The 12,314-nt window shown below is 41.0% G+C and overlaps 1 long non-coding RNA gene across 1 annotated transcript in view; it reads right to left on the bottom strand.

Annotated features, from left to right (window-relative positions):
* The window catches only part of LOC307226059, a 116,738-nt gene extending 106,900 nt beyond the window's left edge, over nt 1-9,838 (bottom strand). The window contains exon 1 of the long non-coding RNA XR_013843303.1: nt 9,620-9,838. This is a non-coding gene — a long non-coding RNA (uncharacterized lncRNA). The remainder of the gene's footprint in view (nt 1-9,619) is intronic.
* Nucleotides 9,839-12,314: the final 2,476 nt, after the last annotated feature.

Here is a 12,314-nt window from a genome sequence, read left to right as displayed (position 1 = left end):
TTTTAGGGCTAGGGAACTTTCTTGTAACTTAGCCAACTATAAACAATCAACTATTTTAAACAACCATTTATACTGATTTTAATGTGAGTTGCTTTTACTGGATTAATCGAAGTCATTGTGATGTAATCCAATTTCATATTTGACCCAATTACTTTTCGTTTAAAATTTCAATTTCGTAGAAAATGAAGTAATAGTTACTACCGATCAATTTTGGCACAGCTACTGGTGAACTACATAGCAAGTTTTTTTTAATGTCACAGATATCTGGTATTATGTCATGAGTTTTATCAACTACATAATTTGGCTGGTATGCCAACTGCAGCCATTCCTGGACTGAGAAAGCTTTACGACAGCAGATCTGGCACTGATAACTTCACAACTGAGCTGGTTTGGGAACCTGTAGTTAGTACAGAATGCTACAAAAATGATTGCTGACAGGAGTGAGACCCTCTGCTCAAAGGTCTTCTTTGGCTACTGATCTGTCACCAGACCAAATCTGAGGTTTTACTATTAGTATATAAAGCTCTCAACAGTTTGGGACCAGTTTATTTGAAGGATCACTTTAGCTCATATGTTCCCACTTGACCACTTCAATTTGCAGACCAGGCACTTTTACGAGTGCCACATAATGTTTTTTTTCTCAACATGAAAGATATCAATGTTTGAGTGTGGCAGCACCTAATCGCTGGAACTCTCCACCTTTTACTACCTTTGTTGTACTGTTACTAAAGTCTCCTAAACCTTTGTTTGTCTGTTTAGGCAACCCTAGCTAGTCATGTAGGGGACGCGGGTGGCGCTGTGGGTAAAACCTCAGTGCCTAGGACTTGCCGATCGCATGGTCGGCGGTTCGAATCCCCGTGGCGGGGTGCACTCCCGTCGTTCGGTCCCAGCACCTGCCAAAATAGCAGTTCGAAAGCACCCCCGGGTACAAGTAGATAAATAGGGACCACTTACCAGCAGGGAGGTAAACGGCGTTCCGTGTGCTGCACTGGCTCGCCAGATGCAGCTTGTCACACTGGCCACGTGACCCGGAAGTGTCTGCGGACAGCGCTGGCTCCCGGCCTATAGAGTGAGATGAGCGCACAACCCTAGAGTCTGTCAAGACTGGCCCGTACGGGCAGGGGTACCTTTACCTTTACCTTTAGCTAGTCATGTAATTTTATTATCTACTTTCGTTTTAAAAACTGACTCTTTTTATCTATATACTGATCATTTTCTTATGTCTACAGTTTTAAAGTCTTCGATTATGGGGACAGCTCCATGCATAAATTTCTTTGCAGGCACATAGCAGCAGCACCCCCATTGACATGAATGAGTAAGCAGGGGCAGTCTTGTGAAATGGTTGGAGCAGGGGTCGGGAATCCTTTCCCAGAACCAAAAGTGGACAGATTTTTACCTTCGTAGAGTACACTGCTTGATACACAGGCTAGATCTAGACACATTAAAAAAAAAAAAAAAAAAAAACACGGAAAACACGTTGTAAAGCTCATAATGGGAAATCATGTTTCTGAGGGCTTGAATTCTACAGCGCCATCAGGGATCACAGAGTTATAACGCATTTAAAGCGCTTTTTTGACTAATGTAGCTGAGTCCACACATTTGCACACCTCTCTCTGCCCTTCATCTGGGAACTCAAGGAGGATGCAAAGTAAGACTGAGGATAGATGACCAGGAGGACCAGATAGAGTAACCTGGATGTTTGTCCCTATCCCTGGGTCAGAGTGTCAAACGAGGACTGGAGAGGTCCAGGTTCAAATCCTGTCAGCCATGAAGCTAACAGGCTGACTTTGAGCCAGTCACACACAGAGATACACTCTCAACCTAGCCGTAGCCTATTTCACAGGATTATTCTGAGCAGAAATAAACAAATCAACAAATTACACTTGTGCAATTGGTGGTTTTTTGGGTGGGTGGGTGTGTGCAATTTTGTACCTTTCGGTTTCTGTACAGCATAATTATCCATTACTATCCTCCCTGCCTTCCCTCCCCAGTTTAAACAACCTAACTCTACTTATTTTGTCGCAAGAGAGAGCGGAGGGTTAAAAAAGACATCCGCAATAAATTGCTGCTAACTGCCAGCCGTTAACAAACGCCATACTGTCTCCCTCCAGTATCAATGGCTGTGCTACAAGAACTAAATGAAAAGGACCGAGAGGGGAAAGCTGCTCGCTAGAGCAACACTGTGCCAGCGATCTTTGTATGCTTTTGATTTGCAAAGAATGGCATGTTTGTGTTGCAGCTGAACATGAATGCCTTAAAAGTAGACACAAACTTATGTTGGAGGAGGTCTGCAGCATGGTCAAGCGGGGTAGATGGACACCTGTTTTGGATTTTGTGAAGTGTGCTTAATGAAGTCTATTAGCGTAATCTCAAAAGTGTTTGCTGTGTGTAAGTGCTGGCTTGATACCATAGGCCTCTCATTGGCTGCTATGCACACTTGCAGAATGGAGCCTCCAGCACCAGAGGCAATCTAGGGCTGGATCTACATTGATCTTGTAGATCATTATGTTTAATAACATTTAAAACGTTTAACGTGGTTTCCCATTGCCAGTGGCCCAGTGCTCTGCAGCGCCCTCTGGTGTCACATTGTAATAACACATTTTTAACGTTATAAACGGCAAGTGTAGATCCACCCTATCTGAGATCATCAGATGCTGAGAACAATAAGAGGAGGAGCAGTTCCTTCCAGATGCCTTTCCCAACTTGGTTCCCTCTAGCACATGCTGACTCTGGCTGATGGGAGTTGTACTCCAAAACATCTGGAAGGTACCAGGTTCAAGAAGCTGAATTAGATGTCTCCCATCTCATGTCTGATTCAGCTTGAATCTGGGTTAATGTGTTGTATGGATTCCTATTAATTATTATTTAACTGGTAAATTTATTTTATTTTATTTATTCAACAAATTTGTATGCCACTTGATTTTAAGAAATGAATGAAAATGCAGTAAAGATCTTTACATGTAAAGGATGGCAGCGATTGTACTATACTTGATGTTGTGTATATTTGAAAGAACCATTCAACACACATTCAAAACCCATGATTTCCACCAAAGAATCATGAGAACTGTAGTTTAAGTTGGGGGAAGTCATATAGCTTAAATGAGCAATGAATGTGCTTTAAATATATGGTGCAGATCTGCACTATGTTAATTTTTGAGAGAGAAGATTGTACTTAACCATGTAAGTAACACAAACAATAATCACATTTCTAAACAAGAGATCATTACCGTATTTCCTTTATGATTCTGCTGTCACCAGTGACTATTGCAGTGAATGGGCACAGCCCTCATTTTGCATACATTTATGCTCTAATTGAATTGTCGCAGGAAGCATCCATTGGACTTCCCCTTTGTACCCAGGTGTACATATACTTGCCAACTTAGGCTAATACTTGAAACATCTGATGAAAGGGATCCTAGTCCACAAAAGCTTATCGCACAAAAAATGGATTAGTCTTTAAGGTGCCTTAGACTCTAGGTTGTTTTTTGCTGCTGCAAACTAGCAAGGTTACACCTGTAGACGTTATGGATTGTATCTATTGAATATGAAGTTGCCCTATTTATGTCAGGACTTGCACTTACACAATGAAACTACCTTTATCTCCCTACTCTTTGCTTCCCCCCCCCCAGCCCCCAATCTCTTCTGGAGGTTGGGGAACCCCGAAATGGATTGGAAGAAACAAAGGGGGAAAAAACTCCTTGAGGAAATGGCATGTTTTTGTTAGACACAACCCTGTATTTCCTTCTCACATTTCTTTGCCAAATGTCATGTGTTTGATAAGGCGCGGGGCGGGCGGGGAATTCCTTCCTTTTGCTTACCGATTCACAAGTAGGAATGCATGTGTCTAAATATGCAGGAACATTTAAATTTATTTAAATTTAAATTTATAAATTTAATAAATTTATAAATTTAAATTTATTAATTCGGAGGTAAATAAGAAAAAAGGAGTAGTGGTTTATGTTAAGGATAAATGGGACCCTGTGTTAATTTGTAACGATAAAGAAGGAAGAATATTGGGAATCCAATTAAATTATCGGGGTGAAAAAATTAATGTAGTGACGGTATATGCTCCAAATGAAAATAGAGCTGAATTCTTTGAAAAATTAGAACAAATCCTGCTAGAGTTGGAAGACCATAAATTAATTTTGCTTGGAGACATGAATGGGGTTCCGGTACCTGATTTGGATAGAAGTATAAAGAAGGGGAAATCTAACCAGGGGAAATTACCGAAATCATTTAAGAACCTCGAGGAAAATCTAGATTTAATTGATATTTGGAGGCATAAAAACCCCCTTACAAAACAGTTCACTCATTTCTCAGAACCCCACCAGAGTTGGGGCAGAATTGATCAGATTTGGGTGTCAAGGAGACTAGTGCCTAGGGTAGCGAGATGTGAAATTCTACCCAGGACCCTCTCTGACCACTGTCCTATAATCTTGGGAATAAAAAATGAAGTAAAGGGACAATACAGGTGGAGGATGAATGAATATTTATTTGAATCCGAAGAGGTGACGGAAAAGGCTAGAAGTACCCTGAAAAATTACTTTGATTTAAACTTGAATAGGGACACCCCCATCGATATAGTATGGGACGCCGGTAAGGCAGTCCTCAGGGGTTTTTTGATACAACAAAATAGTTATAGAAGGAAATTAAGGGAACAAAAGAAAGAGGACATCCTTACCCAGTTAAAAGACTGTGAGAAGAAATTGACCATGAATCCGGGGGATGAAAGGACCAATCAAATTTCCAAAGTGTTGCCGTCAGAATACTCAGCCATATTAAATCAAGAGGTAGAATGGAAGATCAAGTTTATGAAGCAAAAATATTTCGAGTCGGCTAATAAAACGGGGAAGCTACTTGCGTGGCAGTTAAGAAAAAGGAATAAACAAAAGGTTATTAATAAACTGATATTGGAGGATAAGATTATAGAAGAACCAGAGGAAATAGAAAAAAGGTTTGTCCAGTTTTTTGAGAAGCTGTATGAAAAAGGAAAGGAGGATAGCTTGGAAATAGGGAAGTACCTGGATCAATCTGGAAGGAAATACCTGACAGAAGAGGATAGTGCCCAACTAAATAAGAAGATCACAGTAGAGGAGATTAATGAGGCTATTAAGAGAATGAAGCCCGGGAAAGCGCCCGGACCGGACGGTCTGCCCTCTAAATATTACAAAACATTAGGGGAATATTTAGCTCCGGTGCTTGCGGACGTTATAAATAATATCTTACAAGGAGGGAAGATCCCTGAATCGTGGAAAGAGGCATACATTACTTTAATACCAAAAACGGAAATTGAGAAAACAGATATAAGAAATTATAGACCAATTTCTTTGCTTAATTGCGATTATAAGATCTTCGCTGATATCCTGGCAAATAGATTAAAGAAGCATTTAAAGAAATATATCCATAAAGATCAAGCGGGATTCCTCCCTGGTAGGCAACAGAAAGATAATGTCCGGCACATTATAAATGTTATTGAATATTTAGACATGAGGATAGATGTTCCGGCGGCCCTGATCTTCATTGACGCTGAAAAAGCCTTCGACAATGTTTCGTGGGAATTTTTATTACAATGCATGAAAACGGCAGGAATAGAAGGCCCTTATATGGAAGGAATAAAGGCTATATATTCAGGGCAACGGGCCAGATTGATTATTAACAGCAACCTTTCCAAATCCTTTATGATTATGAAAGGCACAAGACAGGGATGTCCTTTGTCACCTTTGTTATTTATCATGGTGTTGGAAGTAATTGCAAATAGAATCAGGGAAACATCTGAGGTAAAGGGAATAAGAATTGGAGAAAAAGAGTATAAATTAAAGGCTTATGCCGATGATCTGGTCTTATCTTTAGAAAACCCAGTGGATAGCACCAGCAGTGTAATAGCCCTTTTAGAGGAATTTGGGAACCTGTCCGGATTTAAATTAAATAGGAAAAAAACTAAAATTTTAATAAAAAATGTGGATGATCATGAGAAAATTCAGTTGGAGCAAAAAATAGGCATTAAGGCTGTGAATAAGGTAAAATACTTGGGAATCTGGATAACCCCGAAAAATATAAATTTAATAGAAGATAATTATAATAAGGCGTGGCAAGAAATTAAGAAAGACTTGGAAACCTGGAATAGGTTGAAATTAACCTGGACAGGAAGGATGGCAGCGATAAAGATGTGTATCCTTCCGAGACTGTTATTCTTATTCCAGAATATTCCTGTAATCAAAGGTACCACTTGTTTTAAGAACTGGCAAAAAACCCTCGCTAATTTTATATGGCAAGGAAAAAGGGCGAGAATTAAATTTAAACTCCTTACAGATTCGAGAGAGAGAGGGGGCTTTGCAGTCCCTAATATAAGGCTCTACTATGAGGCAGTGTGTCTATGCTGGATAAAGGACTGGGCCACCCTAAAGAATACAGATTTATTAGACCTAGAGGGTTTTAACATCAGGTTTGGCTGGCACGCCTATATGTGGCAGGGGAAAGGTAAGATCCACAGAGGTTTTTCTAATCATGTTATTAGAGGTTCACTACTTGAAGTGTGGAATAGGAATAAAAATCTGATTGAAACAGGCACTCCCTGGTGGCTCTCCCCGATTGACATTATTAAAATAAAAAAAGTAAATATGACTGGTGAAAGGTGGACGTATGAAGATCTCCTAGTTAAAACAGAAGAGGGATGGAAACTTAGACCATATGAGGAAATGAAGGAAAAGATTAAGGAATGGATACAAATCCACCAAATTAACGCCCTTTGGAGTGAACATAAAAAATCAGGTATGAGCGAAAAAAAGTCAAAATATCAGGTAGAAATACTAGAAAGTAATAATAAAATTCTTTCTAAAATGTACAAGCAATTACTGGACTGGGATACCAAAGATGTACAGGTGAAAGGAGCTATGGTTAAATGGGATAGAGACCTTGGTCACAGTGTGGAATATAATAAATGGCAGACACTTTGGAAGCGGGGTATGAAGTTCACGGCATGTGCTGCTCTCCGAGAAAATTTAGAAAAAATGATGTATCGTTGGTACCTAACCCCGGCAAAACTGGGGAAGATGTATAAAACCGGAGACATCACATGCTGGAGGTGCAAAGTAAAGGTAGGGACTTTTTTTCATATTTGGTGGACTTGTGACGAGGTGAAAAAATTCTGGGGACAAATATATGAGGAATTGAAAAAAATATTGAAGTATAATTTCCCTAAAACTCCAGAGGCGTTTCTCTTAGGTATGATTGGTGAGGAGATAAAGAAAGTGGATCAAACCTTTATTCAGTATGCCATGGCGGCGGCTAGAATTTTAATAGCGCAAAATTGGAAATCCCCCAATATGCCTACGATCAGAGATTGGCAAGTGAGACTGCACCAGTATATAGAATTAGCGAGATTGACACAAAGAATTAGGCATCATAATAGTATCAAAATAAAAAATGAATGGAACAAATTTACAAGTTATATGGAGGTTAATTTTGGAATTAATAATCTAACAGCAGACGGTATCTAACACCTACTATGTTGTAGTATGATGGTATTAATAACTGCAGAAAGTGTATTAGATAAGATAACCCAAAATCGAGATGGACGGAGGTTTATTGTTTGTAGGTCTGTAAGTATGTAAGTCTTGTATTTTTCTTACTCTTTATATTTTTCATTTTTTTCTTTTTTCTTTTTTTCTTCTTTTTTTTTCTTCACTGGTGTTTGTTTTCCTTTTATATGCTTGGTATATGCTTGTTATTAACTCTGTTATATTTTTGTATGTGGTTTTTAAAATCTGTTCAATAAAGATCTTTTTTAAACCTAAAAAAAAAAAAAAAAAAAAATAAAATAAAATAAAAGCAGGCATATCAAAACTGATTTCAGTAATTGTAAAAGGTAAAGGGACCCCTGACCATTAGGTCAAGTCGTGGCTGACTCTGGGGTTGCGTCGCTCATCTCGCTTTATTGGCCGAGGGAGCCAGCGTACAGCTTCCGGGTCATGGGGCCAGATTGACTAAGCTGCTTCTGGCAAACCAGAGCAGCACATGGAAACGCCGTTTACCTTCCCGCCAGAGTGGTACCTATTTATCTACTTGCACTTTGACGTGTTTTCGAACTGCCAGGTTGGCAGGAGCTGGGACCGAGCAACTGGAGCTCACCCCATCATGGGGATTCAAACCACCGACCTTCTGATTGGCAAGTCCTAGGTTCTGTGGTTTAACCCACAGCGCCACCCCTGTCTTCAGTAATTGTAGATGGCCGCAAATAACCTTTGGAATGTGTGTGCATGCAGCAGGAGGAAAACACTTCCCCTGGCACATCAGGCGCAATCAGAGCTGCGGAACATTAAATCAGTGACACGAAGAAGAAAATGGTTGGACAGTAGAGCCAAGTCAGTTGCACTTGGAAAATGCTGTTCTACTTGCTAAGCACCAACAAAGCAATTGTGTGAGTCAACCACATCAAGAACGAACCCAAATTTAACACAAGCAAATCAAGGCCTTAACTGACTTTTACTGTCACAGTTGGGGGCATGACAAACAAGCAAAGGCCAGCCCTCTGCTGCTAAACACATTTATTTGGAACTGAGTCCCATTTATTATCCAGCACCGATGCATAGGACAGCAGCCTGTCAGAACAACATCCCATGGTTGATACAAGGGTCATAAATTCAGCTTGAAGGTTTGCCCAGGCACTGCTGCTTTCACCACAATGTTTCTATAATGCTTCCGATACTTTGGAAGCCAGGGATATAAGTGCAATGCTTTGTTGGAGTTTTATAGACCTAGATGTGGTTTTATGAGATGCCTCCTGGTCAGCACTCTTTACAAACCTATAAAAGAGTGTCAACAAACACCCCCAAGCCAGGGACTAACTAGTGGGCCTGAATGTGTAGCCATTTCCCCAACAGAATGAAAGGGCACAGGAGAAGGGACAATTCTAATATAAAACCTTACATTAAATCTATGAGTCATCAGTGAGACAGAGCTAAAGTGTGTGACGATGAAAGTGAGGGAGAGGCTGTGATCCAAATCTTGCTACGTAGGGTTTGTTTATGCAAGAAAAAAGCTCATCGCTTCTTAAGCCCTTTGTAGGCTGTACCAAGGGATGTCATAGAAATCTCACAAAAGCAGAAAAATAAGCAGAAATTGCTGCAGCACGTGTGTTTGTCTGTGGTTTGGAATGGCAGTCAGTGAAACACATAGCACAGCTGTACCTTGGATCCTGAACACCTTGGTACTCGGATGTTTTAGCTCCTGAATGCTGCAAACCTGGAAGTGAGTATTCCGGTTTGCGATTGTTCTTTGGAACCCAAAAATCAGACAGGGGTTCCGTGGCTTCTGATTGGTTGCAGGAGCTTCCTGCAGCCAATCGGAAGGGAAGCTGCGCTTTGGTTTCCAAACGTTTTGGATGTCGAACGGATTTCCAGGACGGATTCCATTCGACTTCTAAGGTACGACTGTATTTGTTCACATGGCTGTTATTATAAGTCCGCAAATTGATACAGGACTTTCTTTGCATTGTTTCCATCTCTTCTTTATAATGAAATGAATGTAAGTTACATAAGTTACATAAATAGTTACATAATGTACATTAATAGGGGACTGGGAGACAAATAGCATAGTATTTGGTGCAGTGGAATGGAAATACAATGGTACCTCTGGTTAAGAACTTAATTTGTTCCGGAGGTCCGTTCTTAACCTGAAACTGTTCTTAACCTGAAGCACCACTTTAGCTAATGGGGCCTGCTGCTGCCGCGCTGCCGCTGCACAATTTCTGTTCTCATCCTGAAGTAAAGTTCTTAACCCGAGGTACTACTTCCGGGTTAGCGGAGTCTGTAACCTGAAGCATTTGTAACCCGAGGTACCACTGTAGTGCTGATTGTGATGAATACAGGTTAGAATGGAAATCACTGTCTTCTTCTATCCCTAGCTGTAGCATAGAAAACAATTCAAGCCAATAGATTAGTGCAAATTAAATTATCCCTCCCCAACATCTTATTGAGGACTTAATACCTGATGGTCCACTTACGTTACTGCTTAGCAGTAAAGTCTGCAGCAACTGTTGTTGTTCATGTAGAGAGATGGCTTAAGTCTTCCCATCTTCTAAAATGGAGGTTTTCAACCTTTTTTGTGTCCACAGCTTCCTTGACCAGCCCCAGGGCAGCCGCTGCCCCTGGGCTCTGAGCTGCCCCCACCCTGCCCCAAAGAGAGGGGCCTCCTCACACTGCCCCACGATGGTCTGGGACTTGTCTGTCCACTCCCAACATCAAGAGCTGGTGAACTGGCTGACTGGGCTCCCTCGCCTGCTTGCTTGCTTATTGCGAGGCTGCCTCAGCTCCTGGCAACCAGCCCCAGAGGCACCATTTGCCTGTGGAGCTTGTAGCCAGGGCTGCTGCAACAAACAGCTGTGCAAGCCTTTGGGATGTGAGAGGGCATCCAAGGAGGGAGGCCAGTGTTGCCCACAGCACCCCTGACCATCATTCAAGGCACCCCAGGGTGCCACAGCACACTGGTTGAAAACCACTATTCTAAAACATTTGGTGAACTACAAAAGAATTCTGCACAGAGCGTCTATTCAAATACAAACTGCATGCACACAGGCTGTCTTCCTGTGTGGAGGGTAAGGATGGGGAATGAACTTGTTTCAGTTCACCTTTTAGTGTAAACACAACTAATTTGCCCTTCCTGAACTGGAACGCAGCTGTCCATCAAAATCTGCAGTTGTGCGAATGTTGCAATGAAGTCTGCCAACAACAGCAAAAAAATAAGAATATATGGGGGAAACATGCACACAAATGTGCAGTATTAGTGAAAGTAGCATGCAAAAAAAAAATTGCTTTATGTAGGGGAAACATAATACACAGTGCTTTTTTTCTTTAAAAATGTTTCGGGTACTCTCATTTCGACACAAGAAAACCACCATTTTATCGTTCAAATCAGGAAAAATAAATACAGTAAATGGACAAAAGTACAAAGATTCACAAAATGTTTAGGGTTATGCATACCTTGCATCCCCCCAGAAAAAAGCACTGATAATGCATATTTGCCAAATGTGCATATTAGCCAAAAATGTGTACAAAAATGTGTGCAAAAGGAGAAATGTGTCCCAAAGTGCATATGTTTTTATTTGTTAATGTTTCTTTTTAAAATAAATAACACACTCGTGTAGTAAAAGGAACCCTGACCATGAGGTCCAGTCGTGGCCGACTCTGGGGTTGCAGTGCTCATCTCGCTTTATTGGCCGAGGGAGCCGGCGTACATCATGTGGCCAGCATGACAAAGCCGCTTCTGGCGAACCAGAGGAGCGCATGGAAACGTTGTTTACCTTCCTACTGGAGCGGTACCTATTTATCTACTTGCACTTTGACGTGCTTTTGAGCTGCTAGGTTGGCAGGAGCTGGGACCGAGCAATGGGAGCTTATCCCGTCGCGGGGATTTGAACCACCGACCTTCTGATTGGCAAGTCCTAGGCTCTGTGGTTTAACCCACAGTGCCACCCGCATCCCTCACTTGTGTAGTAATGTGTAGTAAAATGAATAAAAGGCTGGAAAAATGACCAACTGAATTGACAGGTTCTTACATCCCAAGTGGAACAAGGGTCCATCAGGCCTAATCCCAGCTCCTCATCCCTGCATTTATCGCTAGGCAAATGTACATGTGAACAGGCTTTTTGTTGTCTCTCCTATATTCAAATACTTTGCAAATGCACTGGGGCTGGGACTGGTTCCTTTCTTTACAAAATTATGTAATGAACAAAGAGTGCTACATAAATGCATTTCTAAAGATAGGCAGCATTATTTTCCAGTGACCTTGTCTTCTGTACACAGAGACTCTGAAACTGAAATGGCCAAAACAGGAAAAATTACTTTTCATCAAAAAGAAAAGAAAAGCTGTGACTTTGCTTTTAATGGAACTGTTTGGGTAGGAAGACGCCTTAACAAGATATTCTGCCTCCCAAATTGAATCAAGCAAATCATCTAATCTATAATTCTTACTTGTCTTGAACTCCTACTGACACCAGCGGGATTTCGAGGCACAGAGACCTTGCAGTGTCAAATCCCAAGTAGTTGTTGTGGCAATTTGTTACCATGCAGGTTGTCATGTTGTATTCTCTATGGGAAATGATAACACTGGGCAACAATTTTTTACTTTTTGAATGTTGTCTAGATTTCTACAACTGATTTAGGGTATTTTTGCACTGCTGAATCAGGAAATGGCATCCGTTTCTCTCCATCAGGTCAGGTTTACTGTAAACTGAATGGTGGGCATTGATAAAGGTAAGTACACGTAAATTGCATGTTGCTTCACCATTTTTCAAACTTCAGGGCTTGAACTTCCGTTTC

This window comes from Podarcis cretensis (genome assembly GCF_951804945.1).
Source record: "Podarcis cretensis genome assembly, chromosome: 10".
Classification (NCBI taxonomy): domain Eukaryota; kingdom Metazoa; phylum Chordata; class Lepidosauria; order Squamata; family Lacertidae; genus Podarcis; species Podarcis cretensis.
This window is presented reverse-complemented; position numbering and strand designations above follow the sequence as displayed.